Source organism: Atta cephalotes (genome assembly GCF_000143395.1).
Source record: "Atta cephalotes unplaced genomic scaffold scaffold00008, whole genome shotgun sequence".
In the NCBI taxonomy this organism is placed as follows: Eukaryota; Metazoa; Arthropoda; class Insecta; order Hymenoptera; family Formicidae; genus Atta; species Atta cephalotes.
This window is the reverse complement of record NW_012130072.1, coordinates 1,195,478-1,204,238: the sequence shown is the minus strand read 5'-3', so window position 1 is coordinate 1,204,238 and position 8,761 is coordinate 1,195,478.

Genomic DNA, 8,761 nt, shown 5'->3' with positions numbered 1-8,761 from the left:
GAGAGAGAGAGAGAAAGAGAAAAGGAGAGAGAGAATGGAGGAAGGGTGATAGGAGAGAGCGGAAAGGGGTTGGAAGCTGCCCCAGAAGGGGAAGGAGGATACGGCGAGGCGGCTCTGCGGCGCGCACTCAGCAAGTTTACATTTAAATGTAAAAGTGCCGAGTGCCGCTAGGCGAAAGCTGCTGTTTTGCATTCGAAAGCTCATGATTGCCTCTGAGCTTTGCTTTTGATGCCGAGGCATTTCGCGCTGTCGACGGGCGGAGAGCTGCGTCGCTAAAATCTGGTCGACTTCGGCTTCGGTCGAGATGGAGCGCGTTACAGAAAGGCGCTCCGGCTTCGTTCCATGTCTTTTCACATACGGACGTTTTCGGCAATTCCGATTCGATTTTCTTGTAGCAAAAAGCTATAAAAAGATTTTTTTCAAAATGCGTCATTCTCGAATGATTTGAAACATCTGGAAATCTAAGATTTCGTAGAAATAACGTAGGTAAAACATAACATTATAATAAGATCACGATGACATCAGGTAGAATTTTAGCAAAAATATGTCATAATGATGTCATTCGATATAATTTTAACGATGATTTTGGGATGAATTTTTGACACATTAATTTTTAAATGGTTTTGACTGATAAATTATATAAAAGTTATTATTAGTTAAAAGTTTATTATTAACAAAATCATCATCAAATGTGTATTAAATGACATCGTTATAATTTTTCTTAAAATGATTTATGAATGATTATATCTATCTTATTTCAATAGATTTTGAGCAGAATTAGATATATTCAAACTATATGTGTTATGATTTGCGAGGGTGTTATATTGCGTGTGTCAGTAATATTATTGCATTTTTCACCGATATTACATTTTCCGCAGAGAGAATGCCGTCCTTCGTGTGAGCACATGTATTCACGCATGTATTCACACTGGCAAAGACGAGTTTGTACGCGCGGGAGTGTACCCACACGTTTGTTCGTTTGATTTCCGGGATCTAATCAATTCTCGGAAGGCGAAACGACAGACGAGCGGGTTAGAAGCAAGCGAGGCGAGCGAGCTGACCGTTATTTCTCTAATATGTATGTTTCTTATGAGCGCCGGTAAAAGGGCTCCGTGCAATTTCCTATGATAGATCGAGTTCCGCGGACAAGTTCCATTACGGCCGGCTCTGAATTATTGAGCTGGCAATTCCCTGGCGACACGCGGTACGCCCTGCATCAAAGTGTCAACGGGCTCATTAAGCCTCCAAATCAGGTGAACTAACGCGGTAACCGTTCGACCGTTTCGTTCGTTCGGGTTCACCGATAAACACCCTAGTGGTTTAATTTAAATTTGTTCACGCCATTATATGTATAGTAGGGATCTCGACACTTTTTAGTACAATGACTGGTCAAGCTTCGATTCCAGATTCCCCTTTAATTCGAAATAAAAGAAACATATATGTGAATAATCAAACATTATGAACACGTATCTATTTATAGTCTCACTGAAACCACAGGATGTTACTTTCACAATGTTTGATTATTCATTCTATACATGCTTTTTTTATATCGACAAAAAGAAGTCCTGGATTTGAATATATTATATTTAATATAATAAAAGATTTTTATTTCATTCTTTTATATATATAGTATAAAACGATATTATATATCTACTACTTAAAATATTATTTTTATCTGTTATAATATAAATACGTTTTAGTGGATGAAAATACAGAATTACAAAAATAGATGAGCGTTAAAATATTTCTCTTTTTGCATGAAGAATTTTTTATCCTTTACCTTTTAGGCCTGAGTTCACATTTTATTTTTATCGATAAATACGCACATTTATCATAATAAAAGTAAGATGTGTGTATGGACCTTTTGAGTAAAAATTATAAGAGTTATTGCCAGTTACAAAGTTGCATGATTCATCTAAAATATGACGCACCAGTTTTCGCAAGTGACAAGCGTTTCGTATTGCCCGATGACGTTATGAAATATCAAGTATGTTTTATCGTCGCGATCGAGGATCTCGGAATATGCGAAACGATACACCACAAGGGATGAAGTGTAATGTTACTTTCGTCGCGGTTTTATTTCATTTTTTTTCTCCTTCGTCCCTTGCGGTCGGAAAGAAGCGCGCATTTGCATTTCTCTCTTGGCGGATCGAAAGGCGGAAGATGGCCGATACAGATTACGACTATCTGTAATCCCTTGAAATAGGACCTGTTACTGTAAACTGCCGCTTGTATGTATCTGAGATCGCTAGAAGGGCCGAACTGATGCGATCGCTATCTGAAGTCGCCCTTCTGGTCCATATGCTGGGCTAATAAGAGCCCTAATAACGGGTACCCCACCCCTTCGGTATGTGGGGACTGTCACTAAATATTTTTCTTCCTCAACGGTTGCTCTGGGAATTCGCCTGTGATGCCGTGACGCATATGTCCTCGACTGACGGCTTATTTCGACAAAGATCGATTTTTATGTTCTCTCGATACTTGATAAAAAAAGGTTTCAAATTAGATTCTGTTTAATCACTTCATCGAAAGGTGTGTTGAAATCAGATATATTTTTGGATGTGCAAAGATAACTGTTATCGTGTTATATTAAATTTGCATACTAATATATTTTAATTTAGATTATATTGGTATATAATTTTAATATTTACTTCTTTCAACTAAAAATGTTTTCTAAAACATAAACTGTGAAGATTAAGAAAAATTGTTTTGTATGTTCCTCAGACAACGCGCGATGAATAAAAATGTCTTTACATCGGTTTTATCAGCTAAAACGCGATCAAAGCTTTACATAGAGATAGCCTCCTATATTTAAGGCTGAATATATATATATATATATATATATATATATATATTTTTTACGAACTCTTTTTACTTCGAATGCAAATGGCTCAATCACGCGTTTGGAGGGTACTGCAGCGGTTGGTGCTTACCCGCGTAATTTATTCGTAAGGGCGTTAAAGTTTCATAAGTCGTGCACATAAAATGCACTCGAGAATGGAAAATAAGAGTATCCACCCTCCCTCGCCACCTCTCTATCCCGTCGCGTCGTTCTCACTCCCTCCCAACCACCTCTTCTCGCCATCCCCGACGCGGCAGAAAATTATGCAGATGGCGGAGAAAAGCTTTGATAAACACGACAGTCTCTGATCGTTATGCAGATCCGCGCCACTGTAAAATGGCGGCAATCTCTCCCTCTCACTCGAGCGGCCGCCAACCATCCCCCGCGTTCTCATCCTCCCTCTTTCCGCTCTCCCTCCTACCCCCTTCTCCCGTAGTCCACTGGACCCCGGAGGGTGTTTCAGTTTCTCACTCATTGCCGGCACTCCCCCGCCACCCTTATTTCGCTCCTCCGCAGCTCGCGCTCCTGATTTTCACACCCCGGCCGCGGCGGCGACGGCGACGGCACCGCCACACCAAGTCGAGCGGGTGGAAGTATGCACTCTCCCGCCCGGTTCAGCTTGTCTAACGCGTCTGCGCCGGATCGTACCACCCGATATATATATGCGCTGCGATTTCATTGGAAGATCCTGGTGCCGCTCGAAGAGCCACACGCACACAGACCACACACACGAGGCCACCCATCCACCCACCCATCGCCTGTCGTTGCCGTCGTCATCGTCGCCTCGGGTACTTCGGCACTCCGGCAATCACCGAGACACTAGAAAAGAGAACGTATACTTTATACCCACACCCTGCCATCCGCGCCATCAAAATGGTCGTGAAGACACTTTATCGTTCCGTTTTTCTCCCGGGAAATGAGCCCGGGCTCCGAGCCCGTGAAATCCTTAGAAACTTAAGACCAGGAAATAAACAGCGATCGCATTTCCGTATATTCAAATGATATAACGTCAATAAAACTCAATTAACTGTGAGAATATATATATATATATATATTCTCCTTGTATATTCTTAGAAGAAGATCGCTATATCGAACAACTGACAAAACTGAACTGGGTGTTTTCCTTTATGTTATTTTTACACATTATATAAGAGTTCGAAAGCAGAAATGCTTATCTTGGAATTTTTGAAAGTATGGCCGACTACGATCGAGCAATCGTATTTACACGTTGTTTTTTTATTTACTCTGTTATATTAATTTCAATACTACATTTGACTTCATGATCATATCAGAACATAGCAGGAAAGGCGGCGAGTGCCAATTAAAAGAAGAAGAATAAGAAATCACATTTTTGAGATATCTAAGAAAACTTACTTCTAGTATTTTATTTAATTTTAACGTTTTCAAAGAAACTCTCTGCTTATTATTTTTCTAAATGTTAAATGATCCTAAAATATTTTCTTGCTGTAATGCAAAGTTATTCCATATAAATAGTCTTTTATGACAATAATTTTCAAGAATTTCGGATCATTATGTTCGCGTTATACGAAAGTAAACTCTTCAACGAACACTTTGATAGAATCGTTAATGCACATCATACACTGGAATATTCCATTATACGACCGATGCTGCTGACGTCATCGACTACAATCACAGACATCCCGCTGGTATAACGTAATTTTCTGAACCGGGTGTCTAGATGTCGAAGCCCACCCTTAGCGAGTCATTACACATTTATTTCGTTACACGTTTAAAACCATTGGATGTTACTCGAATTGTTCTTCCGACCCACTTTAAGTGATATCACTCATTTATCAACATGATATATGATACACGAAACGCAGTTTTATTCCACAGTAGATTTTGCTAAACATTATATCAAAAGAATCACTATTTCATTAATAATATGGAATTATTAAATTATGTGATATCACGAAATTTTTGCGAATTAAATTTGAAAAATCTAGACAAATAAAAATGTACTCTTGAGATATTTAACACAAATAAAGAAGGCATATTTAGTCAAAGCGGATCTCGTAAAGCGTATTTAATAATATTTTTTAAAGCTTATAATTTTCAGTTCAAGCACTATTACGTTTATTAATTATTATTTAAAATATTTAGTTTGAGGTTTAACGGATGAGACATTTGTTGACATTTCCGTCATAAAATTTTATTTAAAAAGAATACATCGACTCTAAATACATAAACTGACAGGAAAATGCAATATTTCTAGATGTACATGATACTTAGATGATGTAAACGTGATATTACGTAGCTATTAACGAGCGGAAGGAATTATATTACTTTTGAGGAGTAGTGTTTTTCAAAGCTTGTCTGTTTCTTGAACCCTTTGAAATAATGTTTTATTCATGTACATCGCGTCCATCGAAAGCGTCGGCTGAACAGAATAGCCTATATTTAAGTACGTATAAACCACTTTTCTTTAGAAACCATAGAATATTTTAGCGCCTCGACTAATTGCCTGATTACGTGCCGCGAATGAAAGTCTTTGCCGATCGTTTTGTACTTTCGATATTTTTCCGATGTTGCAATTATTGAGGGAGTAATTTAAAATACATAATAGAGGTAAATCTCCCCTCCATCCTCTCCAAATTCATCGAATTCCGAATAATGAAGCGTATTTTAATAACTGCAAGAGAATTGAATCATAAAAGATATTTACGAACAAATTACAACAAATATTTTTGTGAATTGTTCTCTAAAATTTGTAGTTAATATTTTTATGTAATATTTAAAACTTTTAATGGTTAATTAAACATTAAATTAAGTCTATTCGAAATTAATTAATTTCTAAATTAATAAATTGTTTATTTCTACGAATGTCTAAAGTTCAGTTAGAAGAAGTTAAAGAAGTTAGTTTGATTAAATCGTTCATTTATTTATCGCCTATCGATCAAACATAACGGTCATAATTATTAATTTTAGAGTAGTTCATAATAAATGCGACGATCAATAGACATAGTTATGAAGCTACGATCATTACTTAATGCATAATTTAAAAAGTTCAGTTCAACTAGTTAGCGACCGTGAGGATCGCGAATGAAGCTTATTGGATTTAGAGTGCTTTTGTTGGGAGAACACACTCTTTATGAAGTTTCGATCAAGACAAGTCGGGAGGAAATTGTCGTCCTGCCTGATTGGTCGGCATATCACGAACGCTCGGGGCGTGGCTCGATTACTAGCTCTCGACCAACCGTTCTCTCCTTTCAATTATTATTTAATTACGCTAATTGCCTGCCGCCGAGTCCCGGCCTCTTGCGATTTGCGAACCGTCCGAGGGAGCGGCGATCGTTAAGCTGGAATAAACTTCGCGGGTTCCAAACGAATCGGGCTCGCATGTGATCATCGTCGCTAGGTAGCAATGCGCTAATTAATTTACTCGACATTATGCAAATTGTCGTAGTCATAACTTTTTTATATCATTCTTTTGTGACCTCTTTTCTTCATGTTTTTAAAACGTTACTCATTTTTTAAGTCTTATTATTTTTTATCATAAAAATTTTGGGATTAGAAATATACAAAAGAAGTATCAAAGAAATAATAAATATTAAAAATAGCTTTATAACTTTTTTAAGATAATTTTAATAATGTGTGTTAACGTTAAATATCTTGAATATTTGTTAAATGTTTTGAATTTTTCGATCGTGTATTGTAATCGAGAAGTGTTACAAGTACTTCTTTTTATAATTATATGTTATAAATTATTTGCTATATGTTTATATAATGTTATGTATACAGTTGTATACATAATATTGTACAAATAGTAGAATAAAAATTTCTATATTTAAATGGAAATTAAATTAAAACACTGTATGTCCATATCTACAAATTTGGAAGCAAGAATTAAAGTAATCCTTTTTTATTAGGATATTTGGTTAGTTTCACAAACTACTAATCCAATAGAACGGTATACGAATATTTGTGCGATCCTGCGTAAGAATCCCCGTGTTAGTGTGAACGAGCACTTGGCACCCACGCAAATTGTTCCGGAATGTCGAGCACCGTTGTTCGCCGTTTCTTTTTTGTTACGTCTCGTATGCAGCCGCAGAAAATTCTGTGGAATTATGCGGGGCAGCATAACGTGCGCCGGGTACGTGTAGCAGCAGAGGATCGCTGGCGAATCGGGACACGTGAGCATAAATTGGCTTGACGCAGAATCGGCCTGACAGTTTAACTATGACAAAAGTACAATAGAATGCGCCGTTTCCTGAATGTAGCATGCGGCTGTAATTTCTCTGTCCGTCCGTCCGTCTCGTTTTCTCTTTCTCTCTACCTCGGGTCTCTATCCCGCTCCCATTTTTTCTTCCCTATTTCATTCGCGGCCCGTTTTGAAATGGCGGATATTGCGGACAGTTTAATGCCAACATCACGACTGCTCGTTAGCGAACGATGCTTCAGTTAAATCAAATTTACTTTGTGAGTTTCGCGTAATCAGCCAGTGACATTAACCAACGATGGGTTTATCAGTTTATTCGTTTCTGCCTGCTCTTGGAATTGTCGATGACTTTTATGTTTAATCTTAATTTATTACTTTTTATAATTACTTTCCAAATTGTAATATTAATTCTATAAGAAAAAGACAATTTGTTTATTATCGAATTTTGCTTGTGATATACTACGAGTACGCGCGAAAGTAGAATTTGAATAAAATTATGTTATATATTTAAACTTAAACGAATACGAAATTATATTTAAATATGCTTAAAGAAATAAGACTTATATTATTATTATTATTAACATACAATTAAAAAGTTGAATTCTCTAACTTTCTTTTCTCTTTCTTCTGCTATAAGAAATTCATAAAATTTAATATGTATGTTTCTAATAAAAAAACAGATTATATAGTAATCAGATATATACAGATTTCAAACTGTCTTATTTCAATTGGGTATATATTTCTGTTAGATTATTTTGAAATATTATTGACCACTATATAGCTATGGTGAATTTTCCGCGAATCTTTCATCTCGGCTTTAACTAGTTGCCGTGTGATGACAGTTATTACCATGATGCGCCGTTTCCTGCGTCCGTGAACGAGCATGTCTGGTACAAAATCAACACAGCATTCCATGCTTGGAATTACAGATCTCGCAAAAAGGCAATAAACATTAAATCAAAGTGTGTCATTAAATTATCACCTTTTTTCCGATATTTTTGGATCTGAACTAATTCGACTGAAAACTTATTGCTACGTGTTTACTTATCTGTACAAAAAAAAGTATTTTATTCGCGCGTCCTGATTACAAGTCCTTTTTCGATTATCTAAAGACATAGCGAGAAAAGCAGGAACAAATATAACAGCTTCTAAAATCAATTATTTAAATATTTAAATTATATATTTAAATTATTTAAATATAAGGTACCTAAATAATACAAAATATCTAGAGAACCTAAGTTGAACAATTTTCAACTTAACTATTCTAAAAAATCTATTAATATAATTTTGAAAAGAAAGAAAAATTATTTTTTCCTAAATATTGTCAGTATTTTATATTGGCTGAAACAAATAATTTTAGGAAAAATAATATAAAATATTGTACTCTTATTGCATTTAAGATTGCCTACAGCATTACGATGGCATGCATTGTTAATTATTTATTAACAATTATTTATTAACATTTTAATTATTAAAAATTACATTACGATTAAATAGTGCAATCTTCTTTTAATGTAAAAAAATTAAAGAGTTGATAAACTTTGCAATTGTTTTCTCGTGTTGCTTTTCAGCGATTCACGGTGCCCCTGCATTCGGATGTAAAACAACGAATTTTCCACGTGGAACTCGACCTGGTTCTAAGTGGTTGTCGTTTGATGACGGTTATTATTATGATACGCTGTTTCCTGCGACCGTGAGTATCTTCCACCCACGTTGCGACGCGGCAAGGAAAACGCACG